This window comes from Budorcas taxicolor, chromosome 8, assembly GCF_023091745.1.
Source record: "Budorcas taxicolor isolate Tak-1 chromosome 8, Takin1.1, whole genome shotgun sequence".
In the NCBI taxonomy this organism is placed as follows: domain Eukaryota; kingdom Metazoa; phylum Chordata; class Mammalia; order Artiodactyla; family Bovidae; genus Budorcas; species Budorcas taxicolor.
The window spans coordinates 34,202,813-34,223,864 of NC_068917.1; the positions used below are offsets into that span (position 1 = coordinate 34,202,813).

Consider the following 21,052-nt stretch of genomic DNA (forward strand, 5'->3'; position numbering starts at 1 on the left):
AGACTTGTCCAAATGAACGCTTCTTTTTTTAAAATTTGACATTGGAATTAAACGGGGCTTCTCCCCAACAACCTCGCGTAGCCCACTCCCCACACCCCAGCCGAACGCCCGCCGAGCTGGTTTAAACCCCGGGCCGGCCGGCTGGGCCGCGCCCCCTGATTGGCCGAGGCGCGCCCGCCGCCCCGCCGGCCGCAGGCGTCACGCAGCCCGGGCGGCCCGAGCCTCGCCGCCGCCAACGCCGCCGCCTCCGCGGCAGCCCCGGTTAGCGCAAGTGCGGCGCACGCAGCGGGAGGGGGCGACGGAGGCTGAAGCTGGCTTCGGGCCGCCGGTGCTCGGGCGGGATTAAGTTTCTCGGTCGCGCGGGAGCGTCTGTGCGCGTTCATTCCGAAGCTCCTCGCCGGGCCGTTACTTCGGGACAGAAGAGAGCAAGCGTGGGCGAGGCGAGGCTCCCCGCGTCCCCACCCTCCGCCCCTTGAGCGTTCCCGCCGAGGGCGGCCGTCGCGAGCCGGGTAAGCGGCGCCGGGGCCCGGGCCGGGAGGCCGGAGCGCGCCCCCGCGGCCTGCGCGCGCCCCGGCTGGGAAGGTGCGCGGGTGCCGGGGGCTGGGCGCTCGGCGCGGGCGGCGGGAGGGGTGAGCTTGCCCCACCCCGCGCTACCGAGAAGTCGCTGCTTCTTTGGCTCTTGAAAAGAATGGGAGTCTGGAAGTTTCCTTTGCGACTCGCCGGGTTTCCGAGCTGTCGTCCTGGTTCTTTAATCCACTTCCCTCCTCTTCTGCTCTTGTTGACTCTTAAGAGACTGAAAAGTTTCATCTTTTCGTTCGCCTGGAAGGGCATAGTAAGGGTGGCAGGGAGGGGAGCCCCGGGCCTGGCACGGGCGCCTGTTGCTGTTGGCCGCGCCTCAGGCCGGACGCCCACTCGATCGCTCCGCGAGGGTCGGCAGGGGATGGGGATGCGCCCCTAGACTGGCGATCCTCGCCTGGGCTGCAGCGGGGCACCCAGAACGGGCGGCTCACTGGTACCCGCCCCCACTCCTCACCCCTCCCCCTAGCGCCCGAGCCCTTAACATCTCGTGTCCGCGTTGGTGGGAGCATTTTTCTCTCGCCTCCCCCCCGCCCCCCAGCCCGCGCCAGTGGGGCGCCTTTGTCTGCAATTTCGCAGCCTCGGGATGCCGGATGTTTCTAGGGAAGCGCTGCTCTGAATACGCTGTGCGTGTATATGTGTGTGTTTGTTTCACCGGTGGTGATGGTGTAAATTCTTGCTTGCGTTCTTACAGAGGCACAAAGGCTGGGCTATTCTTTCCTGTAGATCGCGTGGAAATTCAAGCTGGGACTGCGGAGAGGAGGAGGGGCCGTGCGAAGGCCGGAGGTGGCCGCCGCTCCTCAGTGTCCGCGGGCGAGTCGAGGGCGGCGGGACGTCTCCCTCCATCTCCGCTGCTGGGGGTGCTGAGGTCGCTCTGCTAGGGCAGAACCTGGGTATGGGCGCTATGTGCCTTGGGCGAAATGGGAGCGGGTGGCAGCTAGTGTTTCAGAGATACCAGATGAGAGGACCTTACTTTCACCAGCCTAGAAGGAAACCTGTCCAAGTTCTTTTGATGTCGAGAGGGGAATAATCTGAAAAGTGGCCAAACTTGTCATCCAGCTTTGTTGGACAGCCATGGTGTAAACACCCCTTTTCTCTGGACATTTCTCATTTAGGTTGCCTTTTAAGAATAAATAACATCTAGTGTGAAAAACTTACAAGGTGATGCAGTGGAATTTCAGGATTACATGTACGTTTGGGTATAGGTGACTTAAGTGAACTTTATATAAGAATTGCATCATCTAAATTTGCTTAATACTTGCTTTAGCCCTTGGTAGAATTAGGCAGTTGAATTAAAAAACCCCCCAAAACTTGAAGTTCCTTGGCTAGAGTTCTAATGCAATGCAAAGCTCAAGATGACTGCACCTGCACCCTTGCCTGAGGGAAGGGCTGGAAGCTTTGGAGGGTGGTGGAGATAATTTTGTCTGGGATGCCCATATTTCCTGCTTGCTAATGGGCTAGTTTATAAATGGGCGGCATTTATCTAGACTGGGCTGTACTGCACACTCTGCTCTCACAGTTGACAGGAAAATCCTTAAAAGCAGAGATTTGTAAACTTAAGGGCCATGGGCCAAATCTTTCTGCCGCAGCCTGTTTTTTTTCCCTGAAGTTTAAGAGCTTTGGATGGTTTGTACACTTTTAAATGGTCGAAAAACGCAATCAAAAGAATAACACTTCATGACGTGAAAATTACATGAAAATCAAATTTCAGTGCCCATAAAGTTTAATTGGAGCACAGCCGCACTCATTCCTTTTGTCTGTGGTGCATTCTTACTGTTGGCATCTGGTTTCACAGAAGCAGTGACATAGTTGATTGGTTGCATAGTTGAGATAGAGATGGATAGCCTTCAGAGTCTGAAAAGTTTACTGTCTTACTCTACAGAAAAAGTTGCCAATCAAGATCAGGCTTCAGAAGTATTGCTTACATACTCCCTCTTGTGATGAGTGTATTGTTTAATTTCATTGCCTTTTAAGTCCTGTTTCTGGTATCCTAGGAAATGGCAGACTGTTCCCCAGTAGTTGGACAAGTTAATGTGTTGGATTTTCTCATTTCCACGTTTCACTCTCAAAAAGTTTTCTTAACCTTTTGGCGTCTTTCTTTTTTAGAATCTAGCCTAAAGTGGGGTTTCTGATTAGCAGAAACTATATATTTAGTTATCTTATGTTTAATATAGATAGCTATATCTCAAGGTGCTCTGCAGTGAGTTCTGGTGACTTCTAGTTACTCTGCTACCTGAGCAGTTTTGATAACTATATTTTTGTTTATTTATGTAGAGAGAAGCAGAGGTTAGGGGGTGTCATAAGTTCCTTTCCACAGGCAAGTTCTCACCTACGCAAAGGTAGTTTGGGGGGCTCCTTGACTCATCATCGCTCGTCTTGCCTACCTTATTTGTAAAGCAAACAAAAAATCGATGAAGTTTATCTCAATGTATTACTACTAGATTGCTCACATGTAATACCTTCCCTCCCATTTCCTTGGCTCTTTTCAGTATTTCTTTTCCCTTCCCTTGTTTCTGGTTTCCTTTCTTCCTTTAACACACTGCTTCATTGTAGTGCCTGAGCCCAGTGGTGGTTGTTGCTGGGGAAGGGAAAGGTAGAAGTCAGGTTTTGTTGTGTTCCAAATTTCTGGCATGTAGGCAGTGCCCTGTTTCATCCCTGCAGTCCTCTTTGCATGTCAGGTAACTTTGAATGCATAAATGTGTTGTCAGAGTAGAGGCTGTCCCCAGAGTTGACTACATGTCTGCAAGGCTTGGTGCTCTGAGATATTTATGGAAGGCCTTGAAATGTAATTTCACATTGATTCAGGTCTTTAGCTGCTGTGGTGGAGGGGCTCTGCTTTCCAAAGAAATGCACCCATTGTCTAGGTTTTAGATTAAGGGATTTGAAGCTGGAGAGTAGCAGTTAATTGCCTCCGGAAGATACTGTCCTGTGTTAAGAGCAGATGATTTTCTCCAGATTACATCTGAAGTCTGATATCATAGACTTGACTCAGGTTGAGTTGCTCCATTTTGTATATTTACAGTATGCACAAAGCCCTCTCAGTTCGTGGGAAATAGATGGGGAAACAGTAGAAACAGTATCAGACTTTATTTTTTTGGGCTCCAAAATCGCTGCAGATGGTGACTGCAGCCATGAAATTAAAAGAAGCTTACTCCTTGGAAGAAAAGTTATGACCAACCTAGATAGTATATTCAAAAGCAGAGACATTACTTTGCCGACTAAGGTCCGTTTAATCAAGGCTATGGTTTTTCCTGTGGTCATGTATGGATGTGAGAGTTCGACTGTGAAGAAAGCTGAGCGCCGAAGAATTGATGCTTTTGAACTGTGGTGTTGGAGAAGACTCTTGAGAGTCCCTTGGACTGCAAGGAGATCCACCCAGTCCATTCTGAAGGAGATCAACCCTGGGATTTCTTTGGAAAGAATGATGCTAAAGCTGAAGCTCCAATACGTTGGCCACCTCATGCGAAGAGTTGACTCATTGGAAAAGACTCTGATGCTGGGAGGGATTGGGGGCAGGAGGAGAAGGGGACGACCGAGGATGAGATGGCTGGATGGCATCACGGGCTGGATGGCATCACGGACTCGATGGACAGGGAGGCCTGGCGTGCTGCGACTCATGGGGTCACAAAGAGTTGGACACGACTGAGCAACTGAACTGAACTGAACAAAGCCCTCTGTGCTTTTCACAAAAGATCTTTGGGCAGAGATAACATATTGGATTGGAAATGTTCCTATATGTTATTAGAGCAGGCTACATGTCTATCAGCCGAAGATTCTGTAATTGAGTGAAGAAGTAAACACCTTCCCATACAATTCAGGACGGCTTGATGGTGCATGTGAATGATATTATTTTCTAAACAGTCACATGTGCTCTTAAAACACATTTGGCCTAAAGAAGCAGTTCATTTGATTTTGTTATTAGTACATTGTTACATAACATTATCAACCCCATATTTATAACAAGAACACAATTATTTTCTCTTTTAAATTAGTTTCCTGCATAAAAGAGCATCAGTATAAATACAATTGGAAATGACATGTAGTATGGTAAAGTTGATATACTGTGCTTAAATAATTATAGTGGATTCCACATGGGTGAGGGCTTGCCTAGTGGTTCAGACAGTAAGAGAATGCCTGTAGTGCAGGAGACCGGGGTTCGATCCCTGGGTTGGGAAGATCCCCTGGAGAAGGAAATGGCAACCCACTGTAGATTCCTTGCCTGGAAAATTCCATGGATGAGGAGTCTGGTGGGCTATAGTTCATGGAGTCAGAAAGAGTGGAACACAACTGAGCGACTTCACTTTCATTTTCCACATGGGCGGATAAGAATAAGGAGATGAATTGTTTCTAGATAGAGAAAACTGATATCCTTGCTTTCCTGTGAGACACTTCCCAAGAAGGTCTAAGATAGTCATTCATTGAGTAGATAGTAATAGATTAGGAGATATGAGGAACTGAATTAGGCACTGGAGAGAGCACAAAATAAATACAGTGTTCCAGAAGATTACTGTCACATTCTGAAGTACTGGAGGTTAGAACTTCAGCATATAAATCTGGGGGGAGGCACAATGATAAATTCATACAGACACTGTAAGGCTCTCAGACTGTAAGTTGTAAATTCGTCAGACCTTGAAGAACTAGACTGTTACGGTAGTCAGGGAGGGAAGTCCTGTAGGAGGCTACTGTGGTGGTGTAACTTAGCATTACTATGGTAATTTGATGTTTGGAAAGAAGGGAAAACTGTTATGTGAGGAAAAAGGTATTTTATCTTTGGTCTGAGGCCACTCATTTTGTCTCTTTTGATGTTCACTGGGAAATTGGCCTTTTCTTTTTGTAGACAAAATTAGTTTTCTTTTTAAGTCTTTCATAAAAGCATCAATTTTCTTAAAATATTTCTTCTCTCACAAAATGAGTAAAACATTAAATTGGGCAAAGATGAACTATTAGCATTGTCAGCATCTTGTGATGGTTTTGGAGTGTGATTAAAACAGTATTATTTGTTATTTAGATTATATTGACCTGACAATTGTGTGCATATCCTGTGCACATTTTGTGGGCAAATGTTTGGCAAAGTCTTTTTCTCCCCCAGAAATTTAGTCTCCATTTGAAAAAAATATAATTTAAAAAGTAATTTATATCTTATATCATAAAATAAAAACTTTTTTGAAGTGATGAAATTATATTTGTTAGGGAAATATTAAAGCAGTTCTTCCAAATTTGGGGAGCTGATTTTTTTTTTGAAAAAGGTAAAACAATACTTAAATTCCTGCTTTTTTTTTTATTCTTGATTGTGGTAGTTAAATTTGTTTGGTCTAGGGAATTGTTATCTTTGTCTTCCTTTCAGTTTTATTTACATATGCAAAATCAGCATTCATTATAAGTGAAAAGTAAAACACTTGTAAGAAAGGAAAAAACAGAAACATCAGTTACTAGACAACAAAAAACCAAAACAAAAACTTAGGGAAAAACCTATTTTGTTTGTGCTGATCATTTAATGTTGACAGTAAGAATACGTTTAGGAATGCTTTTCATTTACTCTATTATGTTTTAAAACTAGTTACAGTAAAATACATAAGATAGTTTTTTCTTTTAGTAACTTATTTTGATGATCAAGAAAGCACATTGAAAAATATGGATGACATAGGCAGGTGCAAAGAAGCTGAAAACTTAGCTATAGTTCTCTCACCTAGCTGCTGCTGCTAAGTCACTTCAGTCGTGTCCGACTCTGTGTGACCCAGTAGATGGCAGCCCACCAGGCTCCCCCATTCCTGGGATTCTCCAGGCAAGGACACTGGAGTGGGTTGCCATTTCCTTCTCCAATGCATGAAAGTGAAAAGTCAAAGTGAAGTTGCTCAGTCGTGTCTGACTCTTAGCGACCCTATGGACTGCAGCCTACCAGGCTCCTCCATCCATGGGATTTGCCAGGCAAGAGTACTAGAGTGGGTCGCCAGTGCCTTCTCCCACCTAGGTGCTATCCCTCCCTAAAGAAAATAAGTATTTTGTGAAATGAGGACCCCCAGATTGTATTGATATACAAACGAACAAGTACAACTGTTGATCAGTAGTTTTCACTAACTGTCATTCTTCTCAGTGCGGATAACTTGAGATTATTAAACATCCATGCATTTGAATTGACTTTAATAGCATCCGTTAGAACTAGCGTCTCTTGACTCTTTAAGGAGGTATAATATGGCTGAGCATCATGTGGTACATAGGACGCCAGTGGAGAAGGCATGTTTAAATCTTGATCTGGGCTTAAAATTAAATGTTCTTATAGACCTATAGTTAATTTTGGATTAACTTTACAATATGTAATTAGGTGGGCCCTAGTATGCCTTGCTTCAGGGACCTAGCTGAAGAAAATGATAATGGGAATCTGTTATCCACTGCTCATAGGACATCACTAAACTGACAAAACTGTGACAACAGAACCATAAATACTAAAGATTATTCTGCACTTAAAAAGGTCCTCCGATACAAGGAATGGCTAGCTTCTCTTGTATGTTGCTAGTTCTGCCCTTTACCAACAGGTCCAGTTTGTCTAAGGCTTTACTGGATAATGTTGAAAAGGTTTAAGTCAAGTATCCCCCGATCCACCCCAGACTTTTGAAGGTAATTTGTTTTAGTAAGTCAAACATGAAGTCTGCCTCTGGGCAACATTTATTTCCTACTGTAGCACTGGAGGGCCTCATCTATAGGAATCAGTGGGCTTTTGACTGACATTGACCCCCTTCTTGGCTACTTCATTCATGATTTATCTGGGAGTGGTGAATGTAGTCATGCTGTTCTCTTTTAGAAAAAGAACAGTGCTGGAATGCCTCTTTATACTTATTAAATCTGCAGAATATACATATATATGTGTGTGTATTTATCCCTCTTATCAATTCAGTTCAGTTGCTCAGTTGTGTCCTTCTCTTTGCGACCTCATGGACTGCAGCATGCCAGGCTTCCCTGTCCATCACCAACTCCCGGAGCCTTCTCAAACTCCTGTCCATTGTGTCAGTGATACCATCCAACCATCTCATCCTCTGTTGTCCCCTTCTCCTCCCGCCTTCAGTCATTGCCAGCATCAGGGTCTTTTACAATGGTGGCCAGATATTGGAGCTTCAGCTTCAACATCAGTCCTTCAAATGAATATTCAGGACTGATTTCCTTTAGGATGGACTGGTTGGATCCCTTTGCAGTCCAAGGGACTCTCAAAAGTCTTCTCCAACACCACAGTTCAAAAGCATCAATTCTTCAGCACTCAGCTTTCTTTATAGTCCAACTCTCACATCCATACATGACTAATGGAAAAACCATAGCTTTGACTAGACAGACCTTTGTTGGCAGAGTAATGTCTCTGATTTTTAATATGCAGTTTAGGTTTGTCATAGCGGAAATGGTAGCCCACTTCAGTGCTCTTGCCTGGGGAATCCCAGGAACAGGGGAGCCTGGTGGGCTGCCATCTATGGGGTCACATAGAGTCGGACATGACTGAAGCAATTTAACAGCAGCAGCAGCAGCTTTCCTTCCAAGGAACTAGCGTCTTTTAATTTCATGGCTGTAGTCACCATCTGGGTGACCATCATTCATGGGTTTTGGAGCCCATAAAAATAATCTCTGTCACTGTTTCTATTGTTTCCCCAACTATTTGCCATGAAGTGATTGGACTGGATGCCATGATCTTAGTTTTCTGAATGTTGAGCTTTAAGCCAACTTTTTCACTGTTCTCTTTCACTTTCATCAAGAGACTCATTAGTTCTTTGCTTTCTGCCATAAGGGTGGTGTCATCTGCGTATCTGAGGTTAGTGATATTTCTCTTGGCAATCTTGATTCCAGCTTGTGCTTCATCCAACCCAGCATTTTGCATGGTGTACTGTGCGTATAAGTTAAATAAGCTGGGTGACAATACACAGCCTTGGCGTATTCCTTTCCTGATTTGGAATCAGTCTGTTGTTCCATGTCCAGTTCTAACTGTTACTTCTTGACCTGCATATAGTTTCTCAGGAGGTAGGTCAGGTGGTCTGGTATTCCCATCTCTTTAAGAATTTTCCACAGTTTGTTGTGATCCACACAGTCAAAGACTTTGGCATAGTCAATAAAGGAAAAGTAGATGTTTTTCTGGAACTCTCTTGCTTTTTTGATGATCCAGCAGATGTTGGCAATTTGATCTCTGGTTCCTCTGCCTTTTCTAAAACCAGCTTGAACATCTGGAAGTTCATGATTCACGTACTGTTGAAGCCTGGCTTGGAGAATTTTGAGTATTACTTTATTAGTGTGTGAGATGAGTGCATTTGTGTGATAGTTTGAACAGTCTTTGGCATTGCCTTTCTTTGGAATTGGAATGAAAACTGACCTTTTCCAGTCCTGTAGCCACTGCTGAGTTTGCCAGATTTGCTGGCATATTGAGTGCTGCACTTTCACAGCGTCATCTTTTAGGATGTGAAATAGCTCAACTGGAATTCCATCACCTCCACTAGCTTTGTTCGTAGTGATACTTCCTAAGGCCCAATTGACTTCGCTTTCCAGGATGTGTGACTCTGGGTGACTGATCACACTATCGTGATTGTCTGGGCCATGAACACCTTTTTTGTATGGTTCTTCTGTGTATTCTTGCCTACCCCCTCTTAATATCTTCTACTTCTGTTTGTTCTATACTATTTCTGTCCTTTATTGTGCCCATCTTTGCATAAAATGTTCCCTTGATATCTCTAATTTTCTCGACGAGATCTCTAGTCTTTGCCTTTCTATTGTGTTCCTCTATTTCTTTGCACTGATCATTGAGGAAGGCTTTCTTATCTCTCCTTGCTATTCTTTGGAACTCTGCATTCAAATGGGTGTATCTTTCCTTTTCTCCTTTGCCTTTAGCTTCTCTTCTTTTCTCAGCTGTTTGTCTATAGCCATAGCCATATATCTATCAACATCTTTGTCTGTCTAAACAGTCCCCCTTGGCCTGGATTTTTCTCGCTAGGCTGCTCTGTTAAATTCAGTGAGTAATCTGTTGGTTGCTAAACTCAGGATGTTTAGGCTCTCCCCTTTTCTCAAGGAGTGGGGAGGGCTTGTTTAAGTATTTTACTGAGGTATTAATATAATCGAAGTTCACATATGATAAACTTCATGTATTGAAATTGTATAGTTTGTTGAGTTTTGGCCCTTGTGAAACCATCCTGGCAGTCAAGACTGAGCATGTCCATCCCTGGTAGATTTTTTCTCATGCCCCTTGGTAATCCTTTCCTACTTCCCCATCTCCAAGTAACCACTGATCTGCTTTCTGTCACTATAGATTAGTTTGCATTCTCTAGAGCTTTAAATAGATGGAGTCATACAGTGCGTTCTTTGTGTCTGACTGCTTTGACTCTATTTTGAGTTTATCCGTGTTGCCTTTACTCGTGGTTTTTTACTGTTTATTGCTGAGTATTAATTCATTGTATGAATATACCATTTAGAGTTTTTTTTTTTTAATAGTTCAGGATTATCTTATACTTTGTTGTCTTGTAGTGTGCTTGTTTGGTTTCAACTGTGTTGGGTCAGACTTTCATATTTGATAGTTTTATTCTGTCTTCTTAAATTCCTGTCCCTTTAGATCAACATAAAATTTGAATACCCTTATTTAATGTTAGTTGAAGTTTCAAAATATATGTTATGTTTTGTTTTTAAAAAAAGCCTAGTAAATTGTAAAATAAGGAGGTTTAAATTTTTCTAATTTTTGAAGATGTCAGGTAATATAAAAAAAAGTTGCATGAGTATTGAGGCTTTCCACAAGATTTTGTATATGACGTTGTGAAGTCACTCTTAATATTGAGCCCCAAGCTTTATTCCAGAGTGCTTGCCTAGTTCTCCTGACCCTTGTGCATATTTTTGGTAGCTCTTACAATTTTTGAAAGATTTATTGGTTACTTCTTTTGACAACTTTATGTAACAATCATATAATAAATTGGATAACAAAGGAGTAATTTGGTGCCCGAATTATCCAAATAATTGCCCCCCCCCCAAAGTATGTTACACCTATGATCATTGGACACACCAGGAATTGGAGAAGCGATAGTCATTATTTTATGAAAACATGTTATTCTTACTGGGGTCATTCAGATTTCTCAGGCCATTTTTAACATTTATATGTTTGTCGCCACTTTCTCATCACTTGATTGAAATTATGTGTAAGAACAAAAACTACAAACCCCAGAACAACACCATTTAAAGCAGGTACCCTCTCTGGATTATTGCAAAAGTGAAAGTTGGCTTACAATCTTAATTTTAACAGCCCTTTGAGTGCCATAGTAAAATACAGTTAATGTTTGTGATTAAATATTAGATGGGTTAATTAAGAAGCAAATAGTCATGTTTCTTGAAAGAATAAGATCTTTTAATTTGTTTTTAGAGAGAAAATACTAGGTTGTTAGGATGGCCTTAGTGAGTCCTATGGAATTACATAAGGTAACTGAATAGTGTAGCCTGTTATAATTATTTCTGAATTAGTAATTAGGGGATTGAATTGGCCCACACTTGCTTATCTTATATGGCTAAGGTTTGTGTTTGAGTAGATTCATATTACTTTTGACTTCTTTGTATAATTTTCCCTTATCTGAGCAACTTGGAATCTGGCCAGCATGATGGAAACTATCAGCTGATTTTCCTCAGTGTGTCTTCAGCAGTGTAGACTACCACTGCCTGATGAGCTTATCAGCTGGCTTAGAGAGTGGCATCTCTTTGCTGTCAGAGGGATACAGCATTCTCTCTAGAGAGTTTTTAGTACAGGTTATGAAAAACATTGGTTTCAGTTACTGTGGACAAACTTTAATATATTTTTGAGTGTTTGCCTGTTCAGGTAATGGAAGATCTAGAGGTGAATTTGTTTTGGTTTAGTATGGAGGTCGGAGAAGGCACTGGCAACCCACTCCAGTACTTCAGGAAGTCTGGTGGGCTGCAGTCCATGGGGTCGCCAAGAGACGGACACGTCTGAGTGACTTCACTTTTACTTTTCACTTTCCTGCACTAGAGAGGGCAATGGCAACCCACTCCAGTGTTCCTGCCTGGACAATCCCAGGGACGGGGAAGCCTGGTGGGCTGCCATCTATGGGGTCGCATAGAGTCGGACACGACTGAAACAACTTAGCAGCAGCAGCAGCAGCATGGAGGTAAATAAGAGAGCCCGATCACTGATTTTTTAGATTTTTTTCCCCGCATGTTTTGTGTGTGTGTGTGCTCAGTCGTGTCCAACATTTTGTGACCCTGTAGACTGTAGCCCACCAGGCTTTTCTGTCTGTAGGATTTCCCAGGCAAGACTACTGGAGTAGGTTGCCATTTCCTGCTCCAGGGGATTTTCCCTCAGGGATTGAACCTGTGTCTCTTGCGTTTCTTGCGTTGGTAGGCAAATTCTTTACCACTGAGCTCCCTGGGAAGCCCAGATTTTCCATGTATGTAGATATTATTTCATCTTGGATCTGGCTGGAATATTTTGATTCCACTAGGATTTTGAATTTTTCTTACAAATAATTGTTTGATGTCTAAGATATTTTAATCTTCTATATTTAATTTGACTTGATTAAGGTTATCTTCCATAAGTCAAGGACTTCCCTTGTGGCTCAGCTGGTAGAGAATCTGCCTGCAATGCCAGAGACCTGGGTTCGATCCCTGGGTTGGGAAGATCCCCTGGAGAAGGGAACGGCTATTCACTCCAGTATTCTGGCCTGGAGAATTCCATGGACTACACAGTCCATGGGGTCGCAGAGTCGGACTTGACTGAGTGACTTTCACTTTCCATAAGTCATTTGTTATCACATGAGTATAGGAACCAAAGTGATGTCAAATGTGATGTCAGTGATGATCCTTATTTAGGGTCAGCTAAATAAACAGTAACCTGGCCTAGAGTATTGGCGCTGGTGGGAGTTTTGTTAGTACATGTTGAGAGTGATAAAGCGTGAAGAGTCCTTACTTCTAATGGATTTTTACCCCTAAAGTAATTCTTACATTCTGTTTTTAAATGTCTGCGTTTCCCAGAGTTCCAGTCTCTGTTCTCTCCTTAATCTCTATTTTCTCACTGATTAATCTTCTTTATCGTCAGCAACATCTTTAGGCCAGTGATTCCCTGATTTATACTTCCAAATTTTTTTCTCCGTAGATTCACTTATGTAATTGATTGATGCTTTCAACAAATATTTATTGAGTGCCCACTTTGGGCCAGCCACTGTTTCTGGGGCTGGTGATATAGTCCAGTGAGAAAAAGAAATCAACAATGTTTAAAAAAACAAAAACAAAAGTTCCTACCCTCATGGAGCCTAAATTCTATTATTTCCTGTTTTCTAGACATTTAAAGCTCAATATGTCCAAAAGGAATGTATTTCTACCCCCTTTCTCTAAGTAACATTTCTTTTTCTGCTCTTTAAGCTAATGATGCTCTGGTATTTTTAGTTTCCCAGATTAGAAATGCTGAGAGTTGACCTCTGTTGCTGTCATTCACTCATTACACCTGTCCCAAACACACAACTAGTGGTCACTGGTCCTTTTAATACTCTCTATATGTGTGTGTCTGTATCACCTCTCTTGTTTCTTGACATTAATCTTGCTCACATTTCTGCATCCCCCGCCCCGCCCCGGACTGGGCTGTTTTTAACAACCTAACATCTGTTTGTACTATTATTAGTTCTTTACTATTTTTTTTTTTAATATTTATTTATTTCTTTGGCTGTGCCAGGTCACAATTTGGTTGAGAATTGTGGGATTTTTTTCTTAGTTATGTTGTAAGGAATCTTCAGTTGAGGCTCATGAACCCTTGGTTTGCAGGATGGAACCTGGGCCCCTTATGTTGGAAGCGCTGAGGCTTAACCACTGGACCACCAGGGAAATCCCTAGTTCTTTTCTATTTTTGATGAACTATGTAGCATATTGCCAGAATTTATTTTTTTCCCCAGAAAATAAATTTTAGCAACCCCCCCTCTTCCTACCACCCCTGCCCCTTGTATCTAAAATTCACTGCTCTCCCCCTGTGGGGCAAAGTCCCACGAAGGCCACGAAAACATGGCTTTCCTCTCCTGTCTAGTGTGGCAGCCTTGTGCTACAGAACCATTGTCATTAAATAATGTGGTTTTGTTGTCTTAGCAGGTGTCTTTCCATCTGTAAGAGACGCCATTCCCTCTCCTGGCTGTCCCTCATATCCCAAGTTGCAGGGCTTTCAGGACGATTCACACGTCACGTTCCCAGTTTTTTTTTTTTTTTTTCCTGACTCATTCTGATAGCATTGGATTCTTTTTATTCTCCCAAAATTTAGCACATCTTGTTGCAGTGTAATTATGTACTGTTTTCTACAAAATTGAGAGCTCGGAAGCAAGGTACCTGTCTTTATTTTTCTTTGCCATATGATTTAGTGATAGAGGCAGGTAGTACAGTTTGTTTCTTTTGGGGGGGGGGGGCTTAAAGTTTATAGAATTTAGGATGGCTTTCTTAAAAACAACATAAAAACAATTATGAAAATTAGATGTGAAAGTGTGTATTTATTTGTATGAGAACAGAAGTATCTGGTGCAAGTATCTTCCTGCTGAATCTGCCTGTGCTTTATGCTTCGGGAAATGTAAGTGCTTATTTAAAACTTGCTAAAGTAGTGCTGTGTATATGTAATTTTTTATGGTTATTGATTTTCTTAAGTTAGGGATAGGAAACAACAGCATCAGTTAGCCATTCTGATGCTGATACCATTGATAGTAATCATAATGCCTAATGCTTCTATAACTTCCCATTTTCTAAGCATTTTCACATACTTTATCTCAGGAGATTCTGATAACTGACTCAAAGGATAGTGACTCAAATGTAGTGAGTTTTACTGTGTTTGGGTACAGGAAGATTGCCTTGCAGTTCTTCCTTTGAGATCAGATTTCACATTGGCAGGGAGATGATTCAGTTCTTCTGGGCATCTGTGACCTTAGTCAGTACGCCCTCCACCTCCTGTTAGCCTGGCGAATGCTAAGGACTTTTTTCAGGGCTTTCTAACTTACTTTGCTGTCCTTCAGCTTTCTGTTTCTTCCCCCTTTCAGCTTCCTCACCTCAATATTTCTTCTTCCTTTCTTCCTGTTCATTTATCTCTGTCTTGTCAGACACCACATCTATTCCCTCTCCGTCTGTCTCCTCTGGTTGGTAACTTAACACTTTTTAAAGTGTCAGTTCTTTGACTAAGCTGAATTTTGGATTACACTTTCTTTGGGTTCATTTCTACTTCTTTGAAGTATTTTAGAGGGAGTGATTTGGAGGATCTTCAATAGTACAAAAAGTATGTGTATTTTTCAGCAATGGGAAAGCTGTCCTAAAGCTAAATGCTTTATTTACTACATAGGAAAGACATGGTGTAACTTACAAGACCAAGGTCAGAAATGGTCAAATTTTCATTCCTGTTAAAGAGTTATGTTCAAATTGGAAACAGCAGACACTCAGTTCAGTTCAGTCGCTCAGTCCTGCCTCTTTGCGACCCCATGGACTGCAGAACGCCAGGCTTCCCTGTCCATCGCCAACTCCGGGAGTTTACCCAAGCTCATGTCCATTGAGTTGGTGCAGACACTAGAAGACGGAATAGTGATAGCAGTGATAGCTTTTGTATGCCTGTTTCTTCTAGGCATTTTGCATATGTTATTGTTAATGCTTACTTTACAACAGCAGCTCCAAGAAGTTAAGTGACTTGCCCAAGATCTCAACTAGTGAAATGGTAAGAATGTGTTTTCAAGAGAGCCTTATAGTAGCAGTTTAGGACCTCTGAAAGCATGGCTGTCTGAGGCTACTTATCTGAAGGTAAGTAACTATTTTCTTTCCTGTAGTATTATTATTAGAACACAGAGCTATGATTTGGTGGAAGGCACTTGGCTTTGATGTCAGTCAAACTCAGATTGGCTTTTAATGTTAGTAGCTCTGGTGCTTACATACTTCACGAGTATAGGAGAAAATACTTTAATCTTTGAGCCTCAGTTTTCTTACTTGAAAGTGGGTATATCTAATATTGAGCTATTGGTAGGTTTAAACGTATGCATGTTTGTGAAGCACATATGCTGTGTTTAAGAAGATAGGGATATATGACAGCTATTTCATAAATGGTTTCATTTCAAAGAGTAAAAATAAATGCCAGTTCATTGTCTAAAAAACTCACTTGTGGAAGAGTTATTATAGTAGAAACCAATTCTTATATACAGTTTTATTATCAGTTGTTATTGAAGAGCATGTTTTAACAGTCTTAAATGACAAATTATTGGCTTAGTTGTGGATTACAACACACCTACATTTTAAATATTCCAGTGGTGAATATATATTAGGAAACCTTTGGCTCTTTAAGGGAATATTTGGTGGTTAATTTGTACCTCAGCAATAAAGTTGCTTAAAAAAAAATCCACAAAATGACATGGAAAATGAAACAGTTCATTGTTTCAGGAATTTAATAGACATCCAATCTAACAGAGTAAGATTTTTAAGCTTATTATTTCTTCCTTTTTTTCTATCCCCATATCCTTTTGTAGATGAATTAAGAGTACCTTTTGTTGAAACTTTCAGATAGTTATTGATGTTTTATTGTATAAACTTTACAGTGCCCCTGCATAATAATGGCTATAGAAATAGGATTGCTTAATGAAAGGTCTGAGTTATGTGATCTTGGGAAAGTTAGTAATCTCTTTGACCTTTTATTCCTTATCAGCAAAATAAGGTTTTAACAAGTTGTTTTGGTAAAAGGTCACAAACTTTTCTGATGTCTTTACATATGATATTTGAAATTATTAAGCATTAATAATTGCAAAAGTGCATTAATTTCTTCTGCCAGGTAAACTTAAGGGTTCTAAATGCTCCATGACAAATACTGCAAAGAATGGACTCAGAGCAAGAGAGCATGATTTTTTGTGAGCCCTTCTCAGCACATGCCTGGTACTTTTCAGCACAGCAAAGGGTTGAAACTGAGTCAACATGGGTGCAGACCTCTAGTCACCACAAGCATAGTCCAGGAAAGAAAAACAGATAAGTTAAATCACATTTCAGTATGCTGTTTTCTTCCCAGAGGGTTTCCTGTTAGAAATTTGAGGCTGCCCTTTTCTGGTTAAAGTTTGTAAATGTTGTCTTTGTTTCCACCCAAATTCAGCAGAGGGAAATCATGAAAGCCTCAGACTGAATTTAGGAAGCACTGATTGATGGGGAAAAATAAAAATATCTAATTACGTTTAGTACTTACAGCTAAATGATAGCTAAGTGGCGATATGATAGACAACGCTTCATAATTTTTGTAGAAAAGATTCCAGAACTGGAAAAACTGTTTGGGAATGGTGAATATAGAGTTATTTTTTAAATTATGGGGCAAAGCCTTTGGATGACCTTTGATGAAGAGAATGAACTAGTTAGATGGGGAGGTAAGTTGAAGCAGTATGGTTGTAATGTTCCGACCTTCCATCTCCTAGTTCCACAGTGTATCTGTGTTGAAAAGTTTGTCTTTCTTTAGGGCTTCCCCCTAAGGAATCATTAAGTCGCAACTGACAAAGCCATCAATTGTTTTGTTATATGCCAGTATTGTTAACTGAGATCTCACAAACTCACCTCTGAGAGGGCAGCCAGGAACGACAGAGATTCGTCTATCACCTCCTCTTGCAGTTGGTCAGTCTTAACACAGAACTGACTGGTAGTTGCCGGGCCATGTTACAGGGTCCTATAGGGACACTTTGTGTATTTGTGCTTTTTCTAAGCGCCAGGGACACCATTGGCCCTGCCCACTGGAGAATTGCTCCGTTCCAGGCAGGCAAAGGGCAGGAGGCAGGCGCCTGAAGTAATTTCTCTGGTGGATTGGTTGCCAGCTATGGAATGACACCTGAGGATTCTGTGGCAGAGTTAATCCCCCTCTCCATGTTCGGTTTCCCTCAGTTCAGTTATGAGGCTGGAGTGAGTGCTGTATGAGCAGCTGGCCGCCTCTGCAGTCTGATATGGACTCAGTGTTGTTTGCCTTCAGGGGCAGCCCTTGGATGGATTCCCCTGCCTCAGTTCAGTTCTGTTCAGTTCAGTCGCTCAGTGGCGTCCGACTCTTTGCGACCGCATGAATCGCAGCACGCCAGGCCTCCTGTCCATCACCAACTCCCGGAGTTCACTCAGACTCATGTCCTTCGAGTTGGTGATGCCATCCAGCCATCTCATCCTCTGTCATCCCCTTCTCCTCCTGCCGCCAATCCCTCCCAGCATCAGGGTCTTTTCCAATGAGTCAACTCTTTGCATGAGGTGGTCAAAGTACTGGAGTTTCAGCTTTAGCATCATTCCTTCTATAGAACACCCAGGGCTGATCTCCTTCAGAATGGACTGGTTGGATCTCCTTGCAGTCCAAGGGACTCTCAAGAGTCTTCTCCAACACCACAGTTCAAAAGCATCAATTCTTCGGCGCTCAGCCTTCTTCACAGTCCAGCTCTCACATCCATACATGACCACTGGAAAAACCATAGCCTTGACTAGACGGACCTTTTTTGGCAAAGTAATGTTTCTGCTTTTAAATATGCTATCTAGGTTGGTCATAACTTTCCTTCCAAGGAGTAAGCGTCTTTTAATTTCATGGCTGCAGTCACCATCTGCAGTGATTTTGGATCCCCCAAAATAAAGTCTGACACTGTTTCCAACTGTTTCCCCATCTGTTTCCCATGAAGTGATGGGATGAGATGCCATGATCTTAGTTTTCTGAATGTTGAGCTTTAAGCCAACTTTTTCACTCTCCTCTTTCACTTTCATCAAGAGGCTCTTTAGTTCCTCTTCACTTTCTGCTGTTAGGGTGGTGTCATCTGCATATCTGAGGTTATTGATATTTCTTCTGGCAATCTTGACTCCAGCTTGTGTTTCTTCCAGTCCAGCGTTTCTCATGATGTACTCTGCATAAAAGTTAAATAAGCAGGGTGACAATATACAGCCTTGACATACTCCTTTTCCTATTTGGAACCAGTCTGTTGTTCCATGTCCAGTTCTAACTGTTGCTTCCTGACCTGCATACAGGTTTCTCAAGAGGTAGGTCAGGTGGTCTGGTATTCCATCTCTTTCAGAATTTTCCACAGTTTATTGTGATCCACACAGTCAAAGGCTTTGGTACAGTCGATAAGGCAGAAATAGATGTTTTATTGGAACTCTCTTGCTTTTTTGATGATCCAGCAGATGTTGGCAATTTGATCTCTGGCTTCTCTGCCTTTTCTAAAACCAGCCTGAACATCAGGAAGTTCATGGTTCATGTATTGCTGAAGCCTGGCTTGGAGAATTTTGAGCAATACTTTACTAGCGTGTGAGATGAGTGCAATTGTGTAGTAGTTTGAGCATTCTTTGGCATTGTCTTTCTTTGGAATTGGAATGAAAACTGACCTTTTCCAGTCCTGTGGCCACTGCTGAGTTTTCCCAATTTGCTGGCATATTGAGTGCAGCACTTTCACAGCATCGTCTTTCAGGATTTGAAACAGCTCAACTGGAATTCCATCACCTCTACCAGCTTTGTTCATAGTGATGCTTTCTAAGGCATTTTCCCTGCCTGGTTCTGTCCAAAAAGTGTGCCCAGCCTGTTGCTGCTTGGCTCTCAATACTGACAGTGTGATGGGAAACAGGAGCAAACTGCCCACCAACCTAAATTCCTGAGTTTAGCTAGGGGATGAGAGAACAGAAGAGGCTAAATCTTTATTCTCAGAAGCATCTAAATTTTTTTTCTGAGTCACCATATTTGGTGTGAGTTGATTTGGAGAGGGTCCCTTTTCTGTAGGAATGATTGTTTTAAGAGAGAAAAAAATGGATGGAAAATACATAAAAATGGTTGCCCAGAGAGAAGGTATTGGAATCTGTAGTTCTCTAGCAGTGTGTATGTGTGTGTCTCCTTGGCTTTTGTTAAAAAAAAAAAAAAAAATATGGATGATGGAGGAGGAAGGAAATGAATATAGTACAATGGAATATAAACTTAATTGGTTTGTAGTATATTAAAAAAAAAATCCAGCCTTTCAAAAAGTCAATTGAGTAATGAAGCAGCCTGAGGTTGTAATCCCAGCCACACTGCTGATTCTTATTGTTTAAATTGTTATAGTTATTTTTTAAATTGTAGTTCACCAAACCTTAGCAAACTTGCATTTGTCTGTGCCCTATGTGTTTTTTAAGGCTGTTTTCAACCATAAAATTGACTTCATCTTTGAATGTGAGCAATAAATAAGGAGCTTGACTCAAAAGCATCACAAAATATAATTTATGTGTGTGTTACTGGAAGTGGATATGAATCTGGTAAAATGTCGGTATAAAATTAGTATCTTTGCGCTTTTAGGAAATCTGCAGTAAAGGACAGAACATGTTATACCTTTTGAAAGGACAATGAACCTTTCACTTCAGGCCAACAATCTTAAAAATAAAAGGAAGTAGCTTTCAAAACCAAAATAAAGTTAATGAACATTAAATAAAGTTAATGTTTGTTAGTATAAACACATTTCTGTGTAAGTGTGTCTGTAAGTTACTAAATAGCCTAATACCGATACGTATTTTCCATAGGTTCTTTTCTCCATATTAGAAAATTCCTAGGAAAAGGAATGAGATGATTATTATCACCAAATTTGTTTTGCGTATGTAGATTCCTGATCAGAGTAATGATTATAATTTATGTATTTCCAAATGTGGATTAATACGCCACTTAACCATATTATAATTTTAGCTTAAATATATTGTGTGACTGTTCATAATATTGAATCATCATTTACATATACATGAAAGATAAGTTTTCTTTCAACTGAAACAATTTATATTTATGTACTCTCTTGGGTTGACCCACCGTTTCCAGTGGTGGGGGTTTTAGTTTGCTCTGTGTGTGTGTTCGGAAGTAGGGCAGTAATAGTCATTTATCACTTACTGCCCTGCTGCTCAGTCTCACTGGAATTAGCTAATCCGGGGCCATAGATCCGCTTCTAAGGCTCTTATCTCACACGGCTTGGTAAAGCTAGAAGCAGTACTTCTAGCCATCAGAAAATCAGAATAAATTTGTTTTTGATGGTACAAATACAGATTCCTTATGAAATACTAATTTTGAAGAAATCTTTTTATAATATTTCCTGTCATTTTGTGGGGGTTAAGTGATCTAGCCCGAAGAAATTATCTTTCTGGTAGCATTTGCCAATAGTAAAATATTTTTCCAAGTAATTTAGTAGTTCAAGGTGAAACCTTTTTTTTGTTGGGACAGGATGATAGGGAGAATTTGAAAAACATTGTGAATAGAGAAGGAACTAATCAGCTCTAGTCTCCTCCTCCAAAATCAGGTAGGTATTAACATTTTCACATGTTTATTGTCAGTTGTTTATTTTTCTGTTTTTTTTTTTTGTTATGAAAACTTTATAATGTACACTTTATGATGTGTATATTATAGTGAATCCTCACGTATCCATTATTCACTTTTAATAGCATGTCCAGTCATGTTTCTTCTGTCCTCTTCCATTTTTTGGAAGAAAATACCATGCATTTGAGTACTTTATCCATAAATATTTCAACTCAATTTATTTTTATAAATATAACT

At 41.3% G+C, this 21,052-nt stretch overlaps 1 protein-coding gene across 1 annotated transcript in view; it reads left to right on the top strand.

Moving 5' to 3' along the window:
* Positions 1 to 418: 418 nt before the first annotated feature.
* MPDZ (multiple PDZ domain crumbs cell polarity complex component) overlaps positions 419 to 21,052 on the top strand; it is a 181,095-nt gene continuing 160,461 nt past the window's right edge. The window contains exon 1 of the mRNA XM_052645436.1: positions 419 to 509. The gene's annotated coding sequence lies outside the window, so the exon portion shown is untranslated. The remainder of the gene's footprint in view (positions 510 to 21,052) is intronic.